General features: G+C 45.4%; 1 protein-coding gene across 2 annotated transcripts in view; it reads right to left on the bottom strand.

The window, feature by feature from the left end:
* RPS6KB1 (ribosomal protein S6 kinase B1) overlaps positions 1 to 22341 on the bottom strand; it is a 446354-nt gene that overhangs the window by 97749 nt on the left and 326264 nt on the right. The window lies entirely within an intron of this gene.

The raw sequence follows: 22341 nt of genomic DNA, 5'->3' as shown, positions 1-22341 counted from the left end.
CAGATACACTACAGCTGTGTCCTCAGGTTTTCTTGTCCTCTGTATCCAACCTGCAATAGCTGATCACATCTTCTAAAGAACTGAGTGCCACAACCCTGTATAAACCTACATAAACTATGTACCAGAACAACAATACCCTTGCAACCACCTATACCAGTCTTCCAGAAAGAATGTGCACTTGGAACAATATTGCAGCTACATCTGGAAAAATGTAAATTCAAGTCTTTCATGCTCTTCTTTCACCAACTCTTCAATTCCCTCTCCTTAACTGCTCTTAACACAGAGTTCCTAGATATAAAGCATCTCAGCACATCTTACAATGTGTGGCATACTGTTTTTAGTATAGCTCCTAGAAATAGGTATAGCTTTCAGAATTAAGTGTAGCACTACATGTAGTGCTAAGTTGGTGTGTTTCCCAGACCACTTCTTGATGGAATACACCAGGTCTACAGTGTATAAACAAGTTGCTGATGTTGTTTGTGAACAAGAACAAAACATCAGCAGGGCAAGGCAGTACCGTTAACGCTTAGATGAGGAGTTAAGATGTTCCTCAGCTGCACTGATAGTATAAGACCCCTTGACAGTTCTCCAAACATTGTCTGTATGCAAGACTGATGTTGATGTACTTCGAGAGCATGAAGCCAAAACAAGGTTATTTCTGCAGGATTAACATACTGCAGAAGGGCAGTTACTGTCAGCCCAAAGGTAAGCTTGAGAAACTGGACACATGGCAAGCATCTGCTCGGTCTACTGATACATGGAAAAAACAGTGAAGGGCTGGAAGGGTCTCAAACAGCATGGCTCTGGAAGGGCCAACTGCCAGACCGTTTCAACATGACTGGTTTATGTCTGCATAGCTTGAGACTTTACAGTAACATGCACCCAACAATTTTAGTCACTTCTCCAGCAATCAGGTGTTGCAGAATTTAACTTGGTGCAGGCTTCCCAGCCGTGATCAATCAACTGACAAAGGAGGCATAAGAAAAACATATTTTCCTCGTTTTAGTTTGCCATTATTTGATGAATTTCTGCAATAATTTATTTTATAGGCTCATTTATTTCAACCATCACTATCCTGGTTTTCTATAATTATTATTGTTCTGTATGATGGTTTCTTATTCTCAATGAGTGTGCAACTTATTCACCAGTATCACACAAATCGTACGTGACTGCAGGCAATCTGTGTAGTTAGTGAAGCTAGTACTATCCTCATGTCCATAACGCACAGTGTAAATCACGTTTCGTAATACTTCTGGAGTATAAGGTAAAACAAATCAACTACAGCAGAATGTTATTCTAGATTAACCTTGAATAAAGGTACCATTTTGGTAACTTGCACATAGTCTGTAAGCTCTAAAACATAAGAAACTGGTAGCATGCTCCAAAGATGTGACTCTAAGCTTCTAAAGCTTTCCACACCCAGTACCAACCATGTGAAAGTCCTGTTTCAATACTACTTCCTTTGTGTGCACATTTTCCAGATCCCTTCTTACAAAAATGAGGCACCTTGTGCAATTTTTAGTCCAATGGCTAAATAGCTGCCTAGGATTTGTAGTAAAAGTCGTCTTAAAAGATAAATCAATCCATCTACTATATCCTGGCCTCCTACTATCCCCTGTCCCTGTGTAGATTTATTAGCATGGAGAAGAATGTGAAGGCACCAACGGGTAGAGTCAGTCTAGAAGATTAGATTCTGTATAATTTCTTCACCAAGTTGAGCATAACTTTAGGAGGAAGTTTTAACAGGGCAGGTTCAGCAGAATGTTGTGGGCTAGCCCACATAATTGCCCTGCATGTTACAGCTGGTAGACACATTAGCCCAGGAGCAGTATGCTTGGACACCGGATACAGCGTAAGTCTTTTGCATCGCATAGCTAGAGATCGAAGATGAAATCCATCTCACGACTGTGGCCTTCCCACAGATCTTTACCTCCTTTAGAATCATTTCATGCAGTCAAGCAGGAAGGTTTATACGTCTGTACTGGATGTGTTCAAGAACCAAACAGTCAAATACACAGGTATTAAAATTGTGGTGCAGAATTTTAACTTTGGCTCTAGTCCGCAGATCCTGCCTACACAACGTCTTGTGCAATTTTCTCAGACATGAGAAGCAGGTCAGATAACTATCACTGTGCTGACTCCCTTCTGCTTAATTTCGGCCACCACATTCAGGATCAAAGGTATCAGACCAGTTTATCAGCAACGTAATCCCACATGACAGATTTTGAAAACCTGGACGTAAAGCTCAAGAATTTTGAAGTATCCGCTACAGCCAAAGCGTGTACGCATGGTTGATTCCAACAGCTGGATTCAAGATTCAGATCATAGCTGTTGATAATGCACTCAGTCTTATGATATATCTGCCCACAACATCTGCACTTGTTAGGTGCATCTCTCTGATGTTGATATTTTTGAATAGGACCAAATGCCATATTTCTTGAGCTTATTTGGATAAGATGTGGATAAGATCTTTGACCTGGTTCTTCCTTGTTTATTCAGGTAATACCATTATAGTCAAGTTATCTGTTTGAACCTGAATTGTGCCTCTTTCTTCGATTAGGAGAAAAGGTTCCAGAGGTAGATGGACTGCTTTGAGTTCCAACAAGTTAATGTGATACTATCTATATAATTGACAGTGCACCTTGAACCTGCAAGTCCACAAGATTTGGAGGTGTCTGAGACAATTGTTTTGAAAGAGGTTGCTGAAAACGGATGCCATTTATGAGTCTGCTACGATATGCCCTACCAGTAAGGCTTGCAATAATTTGGCTGATAGTGTCAATGTGTCTTCCCAACTTCCTGAACGTCAACTTCACTGGTCATCCCCGCATTCCTGCAGAGGTCTCACTGGTAGCCTCACACAATTAAGTATGGTAATACAAGAAGCTAATGACTCTAAAAGAGACTAGAATTTTCTTGCTGACTGCATTCGAATATCCTCCACGAAAGCTTTATTAACTTGATGGATGACCACCTCAGAAGAAAACACTTTTTCCAAATGTCATCAAATATGAAAAACACCCTTGTGGTAGACCTCAGACCAAACAGCAGCACTTTGAATTCAACATGCTTGTTTTAAACCACAAACTTCAGATATTTCTGAATGTCTGAAACATGGAAGTTGACAACCTTGAGATCTATGGAGCATATCCAGTCTTGATTGATCTGATGGAAAATCTGATTTAATGTCCACATCCTGAAATGCTCTTGTTCATGGTTCTGAAATCTACAATGGGTATTAATTCTTGTTTTACTTCACTCTCCTTTGTCAAGAAGTAACTTGAGTAGATCTTTGCTCTTCGGGAGAGTTTGTAATCTTTTCATGGCTTCTTTGGTCTGTAGTGATTGCATCCATTCTGAAATTAAACAGGTGCTGATTGCTTAATTTTCAGTGGTTTTAACACAGGTGGAAAATACTTGAGTCTAAAAGCGTAACCATTTTTCACAAAAGATAGCTTATCTTTGGCAATGTTTTTCCATTATGTAGGTCCTGACAAATACTCTCCCTATTGGAGTGGGTAACAGTGAGTAGGAAGACACTGCACTGTATTAGACAGTTTTCCCTGTCGCTGGTGGATTCTGCCGATTTCTACCTCTCAACAAACTTCTTATCCAAGCCAAGAGCCTGAAGGTACTGGTCATGAAGGTGGTAATAGTATTTCTTGTTCTCTAGCCCTACTGGTTTCAGATTATGCATCTCAGACTTCATTTTATATATCTGTTCATGGGGGTGGTATCTGAAATGAGAAGAAACAGAATGGGAGGCAAATTGTATTTGCTGTGCATCTGCTCTTGGTCCACATAGCATCACCTCGGAGGGCCATCTCACACAAAGGCCATGGCAGTAGCCATATGAAGAGCGATCAACAAAATCCAACAGCACTGATTTTATTTGAGACTAGCTTCCCTTTAATGGCTACTTCAAGGAAGTTGTGTCTATCCATCACCTGAAGCCTGTCCACATATCTATTCATAATGTCCCACAGAGAGCGGTGTTGCCTTTTTAAGAAAAGTGATTTAAAAGCTGCTTTAAGAGTTGTGGCTGATGTTCTAAAAATGTATGTGCTCCTCTACTTCTATGGAACTAATGAGCGTTAGCCAGCAGACACTGATTTTTATTGTGCATCATATTGAATTGAAAGATCTTCATAACTACACAATTAGCCGAAGTACATATTAACCAAATTTGCACCATATGCAGTAATAGCTTGAAAATAAAAAGGGCATTTCGAAAAGAAAACCTAGCACGCGGACAACCACCATTTGTGCTCAGATGGAAACACAGACAACAGATCTCTTAACCAGCAATTATCAGCTGACTACATCTATTACTCAACGCTAGTAACGCCAGCCAAAGACACATTTACAGCTTTAACTAAAAATAAACAGAAGAAATTACAAATAACACAGCACAGGAGAAAGATAAGGACAAGTGTCAACACACTCATTCTCTAACCTGACGAAGAACGAACACACACAAAGGTCTCACCTGATCAGGATCAGAAAAAGGCAAAGACATCTTAAGGATTTTGGGGGGCCCTGGGTCAAACTTATTTTTTGGGGGGCGGATGAGGGGTGGACCTCTTCAGAACATATTTAAATTTTTTATCCAGTTTAAGCTCGTTGGTGCCCTCTTTGGCCAGGTCACTGACAGTGCCCAGGCCAGGCACATTCATCCAAATTCTAAATGTATTTCCATCTAATATTCAGGGATAGTGATGTGTGTTTCCGATATTGTAGCACAGCAGCAGCTTACTACTATCTCTGTGATACCCTTCCATTTCTCATATGTGAGGTCCTGTTTTGAACTGAATAACTTTTTAATGGATGCTGTATGAAAAACAAAATGTGTCTGCAAAATGTCTAATAGACTCTCAAACATCACACATATTTAAAATACATTCCAGGTATACAGTATTTAAAACAATGTGTAAGCATTATTCAAGGTCATCAAGCCACGACTCTCTGCAGAACAGAGCTGGCTTGATCAGAAAGGCTCACTAGGCCCATGCCTTAAAAACTTTCCGCAAAAAACACGGAAATCATAAGGCAGTGCCCTTCTGGAAAACTGAAATATTAATGATAGTGAAACAGCTTACTGGCTTAAGTATACACCTCATCGTTCCTCTCTTCAATGCACTGGATTATCAGTCAACCAAATTCAAATACGTACAGTAGAATCCCTTTCCAGTATACAGCTACAATGGATCCCAGGTTGGAGGGCCTCACAGGACACAAAACAACTTAATGCAAATACGAGCATTTCACCTGATGTTCCACATATTTCCTTTCATGAAACACACAAAAAGTGATTGGAGGAACGCTTGCAGTTTGTCTAACCTCTGGCAATCGCTTGGGGTAGAATCCCAACTCATCGATCTTTGCTCATTGTGACACCTTAGTTTGGACCCAGCCATATGCAAAACAGTCCTGACCCTGTTCCTCATGAGAACAGTCCATCCCTAACTACCAGACCAGGTCTTTCCTGAACCGAAATACAAGCAACCCTTTTGCCCTAGTTATGGGCTCATCAGCCGGGCTCAGCTTAGTTCAGTGATACACTGAGCATGGGACCCACGTCCAGGCAAATCAGGTAGGACCTGGCCTGGCAGTTCGAGCTAGACTGCTCCCATGAGGAGCAGGGTCAAAATAGATTTGGAATGCTACCCAGAGCGAATGTCAGTGGTTAGACAAATTGCAAGCATTCCTCCCAATACCTTTTGTTTGCACATATTTTCTTTTCCATCTTGCCCTTGTACTGTCATTCCTGTGGTTGAAGATGAAACCATGGTTGGTAACTTTTTTTTTTTTTTTCTTTCACTGAAGCAACCATAACAGGGCTGGGAACTGGATTCAGTTTAAGGAAGAACTGGTGTTATCCAGAATATTTGAATTTCTTTAGCAACCTTTGCATGGCTGCTTTTAAAGTAGATGGAGCCTAAAAGAAAATAAACTAGTTTTAATAAGAATGGAACCAAACAACATCAATGATTTTGAAGGCGCTCTATATTCTGCTGAGTTAGAAAAATCACTCAAGTATTCTGCATGACATGTACCCAGAATTTTGTGGAAATCTAGCATTCTATCTTATGAGACACAGGAGAAAAAGGTAGACTGCATTAGCTCTTGGTCTGAAAAGCTTCAGTCAGCGTCATACAAATGGATAAAAAGATCTAATTCTAGAGACTCTGGACCTTTGGCTACTCATCATCAGCTATGGAGAGACGGCACATGACGCATTCTCAGAGAAGGGCTGGTATGATGGCTCAGAGATGAAAGTGTATGAGGAGAGATGTCAGTATGAGTAACTTCTTATGGGTGTTGCTGTTCATGCAGAGGCGTGGGATAAGTATAAGACACAGGAGCGTGCATAGCTTGCAGTATGCGCTACAGCACAACAACCAGAGAAGCAGCACATTTAGAGAGAGAGAGAGAGAGAGAGAAAGAGAGAGAGAAGCAGGAGTCTGGGAATATTTTTTAAAGCTTATAGTTTCAACCCTCTTCGTTGAAGGGCGTTGAGAAGAAAGTGGAGCATGCTTTTTAGGTACTGATTGACTCCGCTGAGCAGATTTCTCCAATGCAAGAATCTTAACTGCTAGCACGTCCGAATAATATAATCCTAGCAAAGGCGAAACAGATTTGCCCAAAGAAGGCTATCTTGACATGCATGACTGTCTCAATATCCAGTCTTAACAGACAATGCCTAGGTATTTATGTCAATCATTTCCTCAATATCTTTGATTTTAAATGGCATGGCACCAGTTGTCCAGATGGTAAAACAGGGAATTACTATAGTGATCAGCTCAATGAAAATCTCTCTTAATGACAAGTGCCTTGACATTTCAAATGGAAGTGAGCAGGACACTGGTGCCCTCGATGTTGACCTCCTGGACAGCATTCTGGAACACTGATACTGTTTTCATTATTTACTCAGGCACCAGGCAAAGACCTGAGGTGGAGGCAGAAGCTCCCCATGGCTCGACAATGGAGAGGCAATGGAAGAAGTCTGGAGTGGTTCTTTCCTCTTTCTTTTTGGCTCCCAATGGTGGTTCTTCACATTAATTCAGCAAGGACTCTGCTTAACGTTGCAAATATCTGGGAATCAGTTTTTCTTCCTCCCATGTTTGGGAGATTTGACAAATACTGAAGGCATGTTCCTTAAATAAAAAAAGGCAAATCTGAAGAAAAAAAAGAAAAGAAAAAACTCCTTCCAATGCCAGCCAGCACCATCCCCTCCCCCCAACTTTCATTTTCCCTTTGTTTTCTTAATTATTTTTCACATCTGTGAAAGAGTTTGTGTGTTTTTAAAATAGTATAAATAAAATAAAATGTGGTTTTAAGTTCACTGGTAAAGATTAAGTAAGTCTGAAGAGTTAGTCCTACCAAAGAGATTTTTTTCCCCCTGAAAAAGTGTTCAAGGATTGTAGGAAACTGGCCCTTGTTGCAGTTACCTCCCCCCACTTTTTGCCTGATATTAATGCTGACTTGACTGAGGGTGTGCTGGGACCCTGCTGACCAGGCCCCAGCACCAGTGTTCTTTCCCTAAAAATGTACCATTGTTTTCACAATTGGCACAACTCTGGTACACAGATAAGTCCTTTGCAAAAAGGTGCCAGTGGTACAAAGGGCCCTGTGGCCGCGGAGGGTCCCTAAGGGCTGCAGCATGTATTGTGCCACCCTAAGGGACCCCTCACCAAACACGTATACACTGCCATTGCAGATTGTGTGTGTTGGTGGGGACAAAAAGGCAAAGTCGACATGATATCCCCCCTCAGGGAGCCATGCCCACAAACTACTGATTGTGGCATAGGTAAATCACCCCTCTAGCAGGCCTTACAGCCCTAAGGCAGGGTGCACTACACCACAGGTGAGGGGATAGCTGCATGAGCAATATGCCCCTGCAGTGTCTAAGTCCATTCTTAGACACTAAGTGCAGTGTGCCCATATTAAGTATATGGTCTGGGAGTTTGACATCGTAAAACTTCACAGCTCCATAATGGCTTCACTGAATACTGGGAAGTTTGGTATCAAACTCCTCAGCACAACAAACCCATCTTAGAGATGCCCTCTGTATTTTACCCAATCCCCTAGTGACTGACTGGTCTGTGCCAGCCTGCTGCTGAGAGACGAGTTTCTGACCCCATGTGGTGAGGGCCTTTGTGCTCTCTGAGGACAGAAACAAAAGCCTGCTCAGGGTGGAGGTGCTTCACACCTCCCCCTGCAGGAACTGTAACACCTAGCAGTGAGCCTCAAAGGCTCAGGCTTCGCGTTACAATGCCCCAGGGCACTCCAGCTAGTAGAGATGCCTGCCCCCTGGACACAGCCCCCACTTTTGGTGGCAAGTCCAGGGGAGATAATGAGAAAAACAAGGAGGAGTCACCCACCAGTCAGGACAGCCCCTAAGGTGTCCTGAGCTGAGGTGACCCCTGACTTTAGAAATCCTCCATCTTGATTTTGGAGGATTCCCCCAATAGGAATAGGGATGTGCCCCCCCCCCCTCAGAGAGGAGGAACAAAGAGGGTGTAGCCACCCTCAAGGACAGTAAGCATTGGCTACTGCCCTCCCAGACCTAAACGCCCCCCTAAATTCAGTATTTAGGGGCTCCCCAGAACCTAGGAAACTAGATTCCTGCAACCTAAAGAAGGAGGACTGCTGACCTGAAGCCCTGCAGTGAAGACGGAGACGCCAACTGATTTGGCCCCAGCCCCACCAGCCTGTCTCCCTACTTCGACAAAAAACTGCAACAGCGACACATCCAACAGGGACCAGCAACCTCTGAAGCCTCAGAGGACTGCCCTGCATCTAAAGGACCAATAAGCTCCAGAGAACAGCGGCCCTGTTGAACAAACTTTAAAGACCCCACGTTTCCCGCCGGAAGCGTGAGACTTTCCACTCTGCACCCAATGCCCCCGGCTCGACCTGTGGAAAACCAACACCTCAGGGAGGACTCCCCGGCGACTGCGAGCCCGTGAGTAGCCAGAGTTGACCCCCCTGAGCCGCCACAGCGACACCTGCAGAGGAAATCCAGAGGCTCCCCCGACCGCAACTGCCTGTAACAAGGGACCCGATGCCTGAAACCAACACTGCACCTGCAGCCCCCAGGACATGAAGGAACTGAACTCCAGTGCAGGAGCGACCCCCAGGCGACCCTCTGCCTAGCCCAGGTGGTGGCTACCCCGAGGAGCCCCCCCCTGTGCCTGCGTGCATCCTTGAAGAGACCCCCGGGTCTCCCCATTGCTTTCAATACAAAACCCGACGCCTGTTTGCACTCTGCAACCGGCCGCCCCTGTGCCGCTGAGGGTGTACTTTCTGTGCCTGCTTGTGTCCCCCCCGGTGCCCTACAAAACCCCCCTGTTCTGCCCTCCGAGGACACGGGTACTTACCTGCTGGCAGACTGGAACCGGGGCACCCCTGTTTCCATTGAAGCCTATGTGTTTTGGGCACCTCTTTGACCTCTGCCCCTGACCGGCCCTGAGCTGCTGGGGTGGTAACTTTGGGGTTGCCTTGAACCCCCAACGGTGGGCTACCTTGGACCCAACTTTGAACCCTGTAAGTGTTTTACTTACCTGTGAACTTAACAATTGCTTACCTCCCCCAGGAACTGTTGATTTTTACAGTGTCCGCTTTTAAAATAGCTTATTGCCATTGTTGTCAAAACTGTACATGCTATTGTGATTATTCAAAGTTCCTAGAATACCTGAGTGAAATACCTTTCATTTGAAGTATTACTTGTAAATCATGAACCCGTGGTTCTTAAAATAAACTAAGAAAAGATATGTTTCAATATAAAAACCTATTGGCCTGGAGTAAGTCTTTGATTGTGTGTTCCTCATTTATTGCCTGTGTGTGTACAACAAATGCTTAACACTACCCTCTAATAAGCCTACTGCTCGACCACACTACCACAAAATAGAGCATTAGAATTATCTCTTTTTGCCACTATCTTACCTCTAAGGGGAACCCTTGGACTCTGTGCATGCTATTTCTTACTTTGAAATAGTATATACAGAGCCAACTTCCTACATTATGTAAAGCACATTCAAGGAGGCATTGCGATGCTAGGAGCCGGGACTAACAGTAGCCATAAAAAAGTACAAAAAAATAGAAAAGAAATCAGCTGTCACAGACTGTCTCTTAAGAATGATGTCCTAACCGGAGAAGCAACTGTGTGCACTCCTCAGAAGAAAGAGTGCTGAACCCAAAGGACCCCACAGAACAGGACTGTAAATGTTGAACAGGATGGAAGACAATGTAGATCCTTTTGGTGGTGCCACTGGATAATGCTGTCTCAGAGGAAGTGCTACTGTTTCAGATCAGTTGGTTATAAAGGAGGCAAAATAGGAAATTGCTGGCCCAGTGAAAACAGGGAATCTGAGATGGTCCAAGGGAATGTTAGGGGTGACCCTATTAAATGTTGCTGAGAGGGTCAGTTGAGTAGTCTTTCAGCCTCAAATGTGTTCAATAACAGCCACTAGCACTGCCTTTGTGCTATGTTTTGGACTTGAACCAGCATGTCTCTTGGCCATAAGATCAATTCTTCCAGGTTGCTAGAGTGTGACAATAAATTGACTCTTGGTCTGATAGTTAAGTCAACAGGTCTGTGTCAATTTTTCATCGTGGGGCAAAAATAAAAGAAAGCGGAGATCTTTGCTTTGAGACAGGGAAGAGGGAATGAGACAGACATAATTTGGTGGCTGAATTTCAAAATGTGAAACCAGATAACCTTGAATTAATACCAGATTCCCTGATTGGCCAAATTGTGTGACTATACACAGACATTTTACTTGAGTCTCCTTTTACTTTATTATCACATATAAGAGCACTTTTAAATACTTAAGTTCAGGATGTAAACCATACACGCACCTCTTATGACTGATTTAATAGACTCATCTTGTTCCATATACAATACGAATCTAGGCCACATTTAGGGCTCAATACTATATTAGGGTTTACATGGGCCTCGGGATGGCTATTCACAAACTGCATTTTCAGGGCGCTATGCAAGTTTTAGTTTATGAGGTAAATCTTTTTATTTTTTTAATCCTACTAGCCCTTTATGGGGAGTGGATAAAGAACAGGTGTTCTGTTCAGTCAGAAACTGAATTAGCAATTAAGAAACCTTTAAATCTTATTCTTGTCACATTTGCTCTGTGTTCAGAGACAGAGGTCAAAAGTCAGTTGTCTTCTTGCAATGCAAATGGTTTTCCTTGTGACTGCAGAGTTCCAGGATTTTGTAAGGTTAACTGTCTGACCTAGGTGAAACGAAAGGCTGTTGGTATCAGGTTTTTCCTAAAACACAACATTAATATAACTAAGTCAACTTTACAAACATTTCAAAATATATTTCAGTAGCTATGAAAGACCATTTTTTGTATTTGTGTGATGAAAAAAATATTTTAATAGGATGAAAAAAATTCAGAACACTTTACTTGGTGATGTGCAAATGTTAAATGTTTTCTGAAACCCAATTTTCACTCACAGATTGTTAATTTTAATAATTTTATATATAGTTTTATCAGTAAAACTAACTTAGTGAAACTTTTTGAACATTTCTTGGAAATCTACTGTCTGTAAATTACAGTGCGCTACCACATCATGCTTTAGTACTATATTTATTAAAAGTAAGAGTTTAAAGATAAACTGAGAAACCCTTCTGCCCTGATGGCAAAGCTATTAGTAAAGTAAGAGGCAAGTAATGGATGGATCATGGGTACTTTTTTTTTTTTTTTTTGGTTTTACAGCAGAAATGCTGAACACACATATTTGAAGGCGCACTCATGTGAGCATGAAGGAAAAGGCGACTGTAAAATACAACATTTGCCTAGGATCACACAATTTGAGACCCGTTTCCCGGTCAAGAACATTACAGTTAGGTCGAGGAGATTATTCAAGCTACTCGACCTGCAGGTCTAGTAACACTTTTATGATTTTGAGAGGCCTGATTTTGTAGTACATTTTGTACTAATACAATTTCAGTACTAACATACTCCAAAATACTAGCCACAAACTGCACTTCTAAAGCACTACTTTGTTTGCAGTAGTACTTTAGAAGTGCAGTTTGTGCATAGCATTTTGGAGTATTTTTGTAGTACTACTTTAATACTGCAAAATGCACTACAGAATGCAGTTTGTGACTAGCCCCCACGGTATTGGTAGAGACATGCAAGTTACTCTTTTGGAGTAAATTTACACTCCGGTTTTGTGAACAACCAAAAAGTAGTAAGCTTACTGAAAAGTGTAAATCACTCAAAAGAACAAGTTACTTAGCTTCCGTAACAAATTATCTGGTAGAGGGATGTTCTAGTTGCAGATTCCTTACCTTAGAACTTCTGGGCGTCAGTCTGGATCCGGAGATTTTTCTCGAGCAGAATCCCTGCGGACCGTTAGGTGGCATAGGTCAACTCAACGTCTTTCGTCAGAGTCGTGTTCACCGAATATGATGTTGCGGATCCTACATAGGCACCACTCCGGCACACTGAGGCCAGTTTCTTTTCACGACTTTCCACGCCAGAAGCACAAAGATATGAAGAACAATGACCCTGGTGCGTCAGAACTAGGGCCCTGAAAAGGAAGTTCCTGTCCCTAGAAATCAGTTTGCAGAGCAGAAGGATGGGTGGATCGGGTAAAGAATCTGCAACTAGAATATGTCTCTACCAGGTAACTTATTACCAAAGGTAAGTAACTTGTTCATCTAATAGAGACTTCTAGTTGCAAATTCCTTACTTTAGAATAGATACCCAAGCAACACCATCCCAGCAGGTGGGTCTGCGAACCAAGATCATATTATGAAGCCCTGCAGGACCAAACAGGCAAAGTACCCATCCCTTCGACAGTAGTGTTTGGAGTATGCGTGCAAGGATGCCCAAGTTGTTGCCTGGCAGATGTCCAAGACTGGAACTCTGCATGCTAAATCAGTGGTTGCTGCTGTTGCTCTGTGGAAGTGAGCACGCAAGCCCTCAGGTGGGTTTGCTTCTTAGCCAATGAGTAGCACATTTTAATGCAGGGAACCACCCATCTGGAGATGGTTATTTTCTGCACTACAAGACTTTTCTTTGTACTCACATCACCATCAGGAACTCTTTTGTATGATCAAAATAGAACGCCAAGGCTTTGTGTCCAGGTGGTGGAGTCTCTCCTCTTTCTGAGAAGGAAGTGAGGCCATGTAAAAAGTAGACAAGGTGATGGATTGGCCTACATGAAAGAGCATGACCACTGTTGGTATAAGGAAAGCCCTGGTACAAAGCGCCACCTTGTCAGGATGGATGGAAATGAAGGGCTGCTTCGATGAAAGCCTGCAGCTCACTGAACTTGCGGGCAGAAGTGATGGCTACAAGGAAGGCTGGATGGATTTAGAGTAAGAAGCCCAAATAGACAGTTATGAAGTGGCTCAAAAGGAGCACACATCAGAAAAGTAAGAACCATGTTCAGATCCCACTGGGGCATTATCAACGGCGAAGGAGGAAACATATGGGTAAGTGTAAGGAAATGCCTCCTTGGCATGGTTACCCCCTGACTTTTTACCTTTTGTCGATGCCAGTTATGACTGAAAGTGTGCTGGGACCCTGCTAACCAGGCCCCAGCACCAGTGTTCTTTCCCTAAACTGTACCTTTGTTCCCACAATTGGCACTGCCCTGGCACACAATTAAGTCCCTTGTAAATGGTACCCCTGGTACAAAGGGCCCTGATGCCAGGGAAGGTCTCTAAGGGCTGCAGCATGTCTTATGCCACCCTGGGAACCCCTCACTAAGCACATGCACACTGCCTCACAGCTTCTGTGTGCTGGTGGGAAGAAATGATTAAGTCGACATGGCACTCCCCTCAGAGTGCCATGCCCACCTCACTGCCTGTGCCATAGTTAAGTCACCCCTCTCGCAGACCTTACAGCCCTAAGGCAGGGTGCACTATACCACAGGTGAGGACATATGTGCATGAGCACTAGGCCCCTTCAGTGTCTAAGCAAAACCTTAAGACATTGTAAGCACAGGGTAGCCATAAAGAGTATATGGTCTGGGAGTTTGTCAAACGCAAACTCCACAGTTCCATAATGGCTACACTGAAATCTGGGAAGTTTGGTGGTAAACTTCTCAGCACAATAAATGCACACTGATGCCAGTGTAGAATTTATTGTAAAATGCACCCAGAGGGCATCTTAAAATACCAGTCCGACCAGTTTCTGCCAGCCCGCCACAACCAGACAAGTTTCTGACCACACGGGGAGAGTGCCTTTGTCAATCTGTGGCCAGGAACAAAGCCTGTACTGGGTGGAGGTGCTTCTCACCTCCCCCTGCAGGCACTGTAACACCTGCCTCAAGGGCTCATGCCTTTTGTTACAGCACCCCAGGGCATCCCAGCTAGTGGATATGCCTGCCCCTCCGGCCACTGCCCCCACTTTTGGCGGAAAGGTTGGAGGGGATAATGAGAAAAACAAGAAGGAGTCACCCACTAGTCAGGACAGCCCCTAAGGTGTCCTGAGCTGAGGTGAACCCCTGCCTTGAGAAACCCTCCTTCTTGAGATTGGAGGATTCCCCCAACAGGATTAGGGATGTGCCCTCCTCCCCTCAGGGAGGAGGCACAAAGAGGGTGTAGCCACCCTCCAGGACAGTAGCCATTGGCTACTGCCCTCCTGACCTAAACACCCCCCTAAATTTAGTATTTAGGGGCAACCCAGGAAATCAGATTCTTGCAACCTACACAAAGAAGAAGGACTGCTGACCTGAAAGCCCTGCAGAAACAACAGAGATGACAACTGACATGGCCCCAGCTCTATCGGCCTGTCTCCAGATTCAAAGAACCTGCAAGCCTCCGAGGACTGCCCTGTACCGAAGGACCAAGAAACTCCAGAGAACAGGGGCACTGTTCACCAACAGCAACATTTTTTCAACTTTGAAACAATTTTGAAAGAACTCCCTCTTCCCGCCGGAAGCGTGAGACTGCGTCCCCGTGAGTAACCTGAGACGACCCCCCTGCACCCTCACAGCAACCCAGAGGACCCAGAGGCTCCCCCTGACCGCGACTGCCTGGAACAAAGAACCCGCCGCCTGGACCAAGCACTGCACCCCCAGGCCCGAAAGGAACTGACCTCCAGTGCAGGAGTAACCATCAGGCGGCCCTCTGCCTAGCCCAGTCGGTGGCTGGCCCGAGGAGCCCCCCTGTGCCCTGCCTGCATCGCCTGGGTCCCTCCATTAATTTCTACAGAAAACCCGACGCCTACTAAGCACACTGGACCCGGCCGCCCCTGTGCCACTGAGGGTGTGTTTTGTGTGCCTCTGTGTCCCCTACAAAACCCCCCTAGTCTACCTACCTAAGACCCAGGTACCCTGTTCTCCATAGGCACCTGTGTGTTTTGGGCCCTCCTTTGACCTCTGCACCTGACCGGCCCTGTGTTGCTGGTACGGTGACTTTGGGGTTTGCCTTGAACCCCCAACGGTGGGCTGCCTATGCCCAGGAAACTGAACTCATAAGTGCTTTACTTACCTTAGAAACTTAACCTTACTTACCTCCCCCAGGAACTGTTGATTTTTGCATAGTGTCCACTTTTAAAATAGCTTATTGCCATTTTAACCTATACTGTGTGTACTACTGCTCTAATTCAAAGTCCCTTACTTACCTCTGAGTACCTTGCATTTTATGTATCTACTTCTAATCTTGAATCTTGTGGTTCTAAAATAAATTGAGAAAATATATTTTTCTATATAAAAACTATTGGCCAGGAGTTAGGTTTTTGAGTTTGTGTTCCTCCATTATTGCCTGTGTGTCTGCAACAAATGCTTAACACTACCCTCTGATAATCCTACTGCTCTACCACACTACCACAAAATAGAGCATTTGTTTTATATAATTTTGCCACGATCAACCTCTAAGGGGAACCCTTGGACTCTGTGCATTCTATCTCTCACTTTTATGTATATATACAGAGCCAACTTCCTACAGTAAGACCCTACAGGAATCTACAAACAATAGGAGATTTAATCAAGGAAGGTTGGTCAGGTAATCTCAGGAAAGCAGAGACAGCAGACAAGTAACCCTTTAGGGCAGTGGTTCCCAACCTGTGGTCCTGGGACCCCTGGGGGTCCGCGAGGCTTTCTAGGGGGTCCGTGACTTCTTAGAAAATTAAATAATATTAACAGATTTGGTCCCCAGCTTTCAATATTCACTCAGTGAGGGGTCCCTGGATTCCAGTAATGATTCACTGGGGTGAAAAAGTGGGGGTCCACAGAAGTCAAAAGGTTGGGAACCACTGCTTTAGGGTGCCAAAAACAGAGCCCTGCTGGGCAAGGGAAAGAATAAACAAGAGGACCTCTGACAGAGGGGGGTCAACAGACTTGTCTGTGCACCATGCCACAAATCTGTTCCACGACAGGTACCGTTTTGTTGGAGGGGGGCCTGGCTGCCAAGATAAACTTGCAGACTTTAGGAGGAAAGTCAAAAACTGTCAACTGGGGCCACTCAATCTTCATGCAAGAAGGTGGACACTGGACAGGTTCGGTTGGAGAACCGTTCCCAGCTGCTGCGATAGAAGATCCTCCCGAAGGGCCAGTCTGATTGGAGGATCGATAGACATGCTCAACAGTGCGGGATACCAGACTATGTGCCCAGATTGAAGCCACAAGAATTACTTGGGCCCAGTAGTTCTTGATCTTCTTTAGAACTCTGGGCAGAAGTGGTATTGGAGGAAAAGAGGCCTGAGTTCTACTTGAGACAAAAAGCGTTGCCGAGCGATTGCCGACTTGGAAACTCCAACGCGCATAACAGCTGACATAGTGTGTTCTCTGCAGAGGCAAACAGATCTAACCAAGGCTCGTCCCACTGCTAAAAGAGACCCTGCATCAACTCCAGATGGAGACGCCATTCGTGATAGATCAAGCAATAACAGATGAGCTTGTCCACACTGGCGTTCAAAGAGCCCATCAGATGTTGAACCACCAGGGATATGTCCTGATGTTCCAGCCATTTCCAGAGGGGCAGAGCCTCTTGGCAAAGTGTCCACGACCCCACACAGCCCTGCTAGTTACAGTACCACATGGCAGTGGTGTTGTCTGAACACCTGCACCACTTTCCCTTTGAAAAAACAGAAGGAATGCTTTAAACGCTAGCCTGATGGCACTGAACTCCAGAAGATCAATATGGAGTCCGTACTCCAACAGAGAACATACACCTCTGATTTCCACCTCTTCCATGTGGCCACCCCATCCCAGGAATGACGCATCTGTCACTGTCAGATCTGGTTGGGGAAGGGAGAGAGATCTGTCTCTGACCAAATTGTGGTTCAAAAACCACCACTGCTGATCTTGTGCAGTTCTTTCTGAGATCTGGACCATGTCGGAGAGATTCCCCTGATGCTGCACCCACTGGAACTTCAGGTCCCACTGCAAAGCATGCATCTGTCATGTGTCGCCAGCAGGATACCATGAGGCCCAGCAGCCTCAGAGTCATTCTCACCAAAATCCAGGATAGAGGCTGAAACATCCATATCATGCCCTGAATATCCTGGACTCACCACTCGGGATGATAGCCCCGAAACTGCACTGTATCCAGAACAGGTCTGATGAAACGGGGCATCTGAAATGGAGTCAAGTTTGACTTCTGCATGTTTATAGTGAACCACGACAAATGCAGGAGGTTCACCATGGGCTGAAGGTGGGAGACAACAGCATGGGGCGAGCCAGTCTTCAACAGCCAGTCATCGAGGTAGAGGAAGATAAACTCTTGACCTGTGCAGATGAGCTGCAATTACTGCCATCACGTTGGCGAACACCTGAGGGACGCTGGTAAGGCCAAAGGGGAACACGGTAAACAGAAAACACTTGTGATCTACCATGAAACGCAGTAACGACTGGCCAAGCAGGAGGGGAATGTGGAAGTAAGCATCCTGCAAGCCCAATGCTAACATCCAGTCTCCTGGGTTCAGGGCAGAAAGAACCTGTGTCAGAGTGAGCATTTTGAACTTCTTCCTGAGGAATGAGATGGAGGCACCAGAGGTCTAGGATAGAGCGGAGGGCCTTTGGGCACCAGAAAGTAGCAGGAATAACAACCATGACTTACTCCTGGCACAGGGACCCTCTCTATGGCTCCCTTGGCCAAGAGGCCCATAACCTTCTCGTGGAGAAGTGCCAAGTGATCCTCCGTCATCTGATCGTAGGATGGTGGCATGGATGAAGGGGTAGTCTTAAAGGGGAGCGAATAGCCCCTCTGGACTATTTGCAATCAGTCTGTCGTGACGGATTTCCAGTGGGGCAGGTGATGGCAAAACCTGCCTCCAACTGGTCCCTGATGGGGAAACGCCAGACTCGGAGGGTTTGGAGGCTGCAGTGGGAGGGGTGGTGGATTGGGCGGACCGCTGGCCCCCTGATCGAAGAGGATGTTGGAGCTCACATTCCCGGCCATGCAGAGGCTGTGCAGCAATGCTTGGCACAGTGGCTGGAGGGAAGGGGGTGTGTGGTTGGGCACCCCTTTTGTAGCCATGAAAGGGGCAAAAGGAAGACTGAGCGGAGAGAGGAGCAGCTGCGAGGCCCAAGGACCATGCCATGGCCCAGAGCTCCTTAAAGCATGCAAGCGCCAAATCTGCTTTGTCTCTGAAGAGACAGGTGGCTTCAAAGGGCATGCCATAAGCGCAGCGTGGACATCCCCCGAAAAGACAGACATCCTCAACCAAGTGTGGCACCTCAAGGCCACCATCAATGCAACCAATCTATCTAGTGAGTAGGTCGTATCCAGTCCACATCGTATCATGAACTCAGCTGCATCTTCCAGTCAGCAACAGCTTGAGAGAGAATGGTATATGCCTCATCCAGGACCCATGGCAGCACCTGCACAATCGTGTCCCATAATGTATGCGTGTAACGGCCCAAAAGGCATGTGGTGTTCACGGAAGAAAACATCCTTGTCCCAAGCTGATCCAGTCTTTTGGATTCCCTATCCAGGAGTACAGAAGGGAATGCGCCCGAGGATGTAGAGGCCTGGATAACCAAGTTCCCCCGGGGTGGGGTGTTGAGTCGGGAACACTGGGTCATTAGGCGCCGGCCTATGGTAAGGGGCAATTGCTCTATTAACAGGAGCCACTTTGCTGGGTTTGGCCTAAGTTCTAAGTAGGACATTAGTGAGGTCTTCATTAAAGGGCAAAAGGGGTTCTGAAGATGAAGCCCCAGGATGAAGCATCTCAGTCAGGAGGTTAGTCCTGACAATCACTGAATGCAGCTCGAGTCCCAGGACATTGGCCCTTCTCCTCACCACCACTGAATAAGAAGCTCCCTCCTCCATAGCCACGGTAGGGAGAGAAAGCATGGCAACATCAGGGGAAGTGTCCAGACTACTGGCTTCACCCAGGACCTGAGCCCGGGTCATCCAGCTGGTATTCTAAAGGGTCCAGCGAACCCTCCATACTCTCACCTTACCCAAAAAAATAAGGGTCAAGATCCAACCTAGGGAGCACGGGTCCCGTTGTAGTTTGAATCAGTGTCGAGTGACACTGGTCCGACTTAGAGTCGGAATCGGCAAAGAGTATGGGATTGATGCCAACCGCTGGCCCGCAGTGATGCCGGTTCGGATCTGGAAACAGATCCCTGGGTCCCCTCCGGAGCAGAGGTCGAAGCAGGCTGCACACAACCCGAGGGAGTCCCTATCAAACCCTGTGGGGCCCGAAGGCGCTCTAGCAGGGTCAGACTGCCCAAAGATGAGGCGCATGGTCTCCTAAAAGTCACACAATTGGGCAGGGGTGGCTCCAGCTCCTGGAAGCTCGGGGAGGAGCGGATCCGTCCCAGAAGTAGGTCTGAGGATGGAAGCCAAAAGTGACAAAGTTCCGTTTCCTGTGTTTCGTCATCTGACTGACGGGGTGAAGGTGAAGAATGTTCGCTCTTCCTCAACTTCTTCTTGTGCGTACCCAAACGTTCAGAGGACTTAGAATGGGATGACAGAGTGTGGGCTCTGCGAGCGGTCTTGGGACCTTCCTCTCAAATGAGACCGGAAGGGACACAGAGATGAGCGCTGGGCCGCAAGTAGCTTTAGGGACTGCTCCCTCAAAGCCTTTGGGTTCATGGCCCGGCACTCAGAGCATGACTTCAGGTCGTGATTGCGCTCCAAACACCAAAGACACATGAGGTGCGGACTTGATGACCGGTGTCACAAGGATGGAATCCTGTTGTCCATGATGATATCTCAATGCACCAGAATGTCAAAAAAGCTTCAACAAAAGTTGAAAAGTTGCGTCAAAAAGTGACGGTCTGGGTAGTTCTTCTTCAGATCTGCAAGTAGGCTGGCTCTGAAAGAAGAGAACTGATGTCTGCGCGCCAGGGTGGAGACTATATATGACTTGCTATGTCATATCCGGCCAACACTGAGTCGACTAACGCCATCTAACAGTGCACAAGGGTACTGCTTGAGAATAATCTTCAGATCCAGACTGACGCCTGGGGGAAATTCTAAGGTAAGGAATCTGCAACTAGGAGTCTCTATGAGATATGTATGTAACCTTAGAAAATCAGGCTCATAGTGACTGGTTTACCAAAATAAAATAGCTAATCTGCACCCACAGAAGTACTCCTTGAATGGGTGCACATGTACTATCTTGTGGAATTCACAAACACTGGCAGAAGATTTGGAAAGCTGTGGCAGTCTTAAGATTCCAGGCATACAACTAGTAATCAAACACCCAAAAGGTGAAGGGATGAATACTTGCAAATAGTCTAACGAGTGATTATCACTCAGGGTAGAATTCCAACCCACTGCTTTTCATCCACTGTGCCTCTCCTAATACAAATAAGTACTGACCCTGTTTTTACTCACCCCTCCACCCTGCACTACACTGTTTTAGTTGGGAAATTTGAAATGCACACACCCCAAATCTTGCTAAACTACGCCCCTGCATAGATGCATTACTTGTGCCGTTCCATTACTCATTTTTCAGATGCTGCTTTTTCGTTTAAGCATTGAGACAGCATGTGTTTTCCAGCTTTCTCACATGTACTTCTTCCCCACGTGTTCTCTTCTTGCCAACCCTCAGTTGCTATTCTTACTTCTTCCCAACCACCTTTCCTTGCCATTCTTCCGGTCCAAGCACCCCCTTTTCCGTATGCTTTCCCATACCTGACTAACGGCCTTCTGTTGTCTATGTCCCTTACTGGCCGCTCACTTGTTATGGTGCTCTGCCAGCCCCCCTCCTCACCACTGTCAATTGCCCATGTGCTTCCTCCATTCTCTCGCGTCGCCGCCTGCACCCTCCTCTCTAGCCCTCCCACCTTCAGTGTTGCCTTGTCCTCCCCAAAACCCCTCCCCCATTTGTGGGTTTTTTAGAAGCACATTAGTGCTGGCCGCATCAGAGCAGGTTTTTAAAAATTTACAGCCGTGCAGTAATGTCTCAAAACCAATCACTCTCAAAGGCGCAACCTAATAGCTTTGCCCATGCCCATTTTCAGTAAGGAGTTTACCTTCCGTTTTTTTTAAATGCTCTGGCTTAAGTTCCAAAGACTTGAATCATGTCTGCCTCTCCTTGGATAGAGCAGTGTTTGCTGTCCTGTTGGCGTCAGTAATATACTGGGACATCAACAATTTCTAACAAGCTACTTCCTTACTAAGATTAAACAAGAACACGAACAGGCTTCGTATGAAATCAGAGCAGTATACATCAGTCAAAATCAAGGTTGAGGTATAGACAATAGCTCACGATGAGGCAAGGGCATTAACCTGCCTGAGTGATAACAGTTGCTGATCACACATGAATCATGTTCTGATCCAAATTAACGGACTGAAAAAAACCAATGGTGAGGTAAAGCATTGTGTCTGCATGTGACATAAGAATACGTGGTTAGTACATGCACAAAGCGCAATCAAAAAAGTGTTTCAGGTCCTCCCACTATTTGGCTATGTATCCAAAAGTTGACAGTGCAAGAAAGCAAAGGCATGGGCAATATCAAATGAACTCCTTGTTAGCTGCGTGCCCACATATGATGCAATATTTGCAATAAGCAAACAGGCTCTGGTGCTCTTTCAGTGTTCAGCTTACTAACTCAACAGCAGAGAAAACCTTCATGTTTGTTTAGAATAAAACTTTTTTTTTTTTTTTAATAAAACTCCAACAGGGTTCTAGAGCATGCCAAAATTGGACCATGTTACCATGGTTGCTTGGGAAATTGTATTCTTCGGATATTAAAATGCATTCATTCCCAAAATAATTTCCAGCTCAAATGGAGTATTGGTATTACAAAGTTTGTCTTAGGCAAATTCACCTACATTCAGTGTGAAACGAGACTATTGCAATGAATTGATTTGCTTTAGGCCCACACAAAACCAAACCAACCTTTTCAGGAGGAGTTTGTGCAGCGGTTATTTAATGATACAGGGAAAAGTTG

This window comes from Pleurodeles waltl, chromosome 3_1, assembly GCF_031143425.1.
Source record: "Pleurodeles waltl isolate 20211129_DDA chromosome 3_1, aPleWal1.hap1.20221129, whole genome shotgun sequence".
In the NCBI taxonomy this organism is placed as follows: domain Eukaryota; kingdom Metazoa; phylum Chordata; class Amphibia; order Caudata; family Salamandridae; genus Pleurodeles; species Pleurodeles waltl.
The sequence above is the reverse complement of the archived record's forward strand: the minus strand, read 5'-3'. Positions and strand labels throughout refer to the sequence as shown.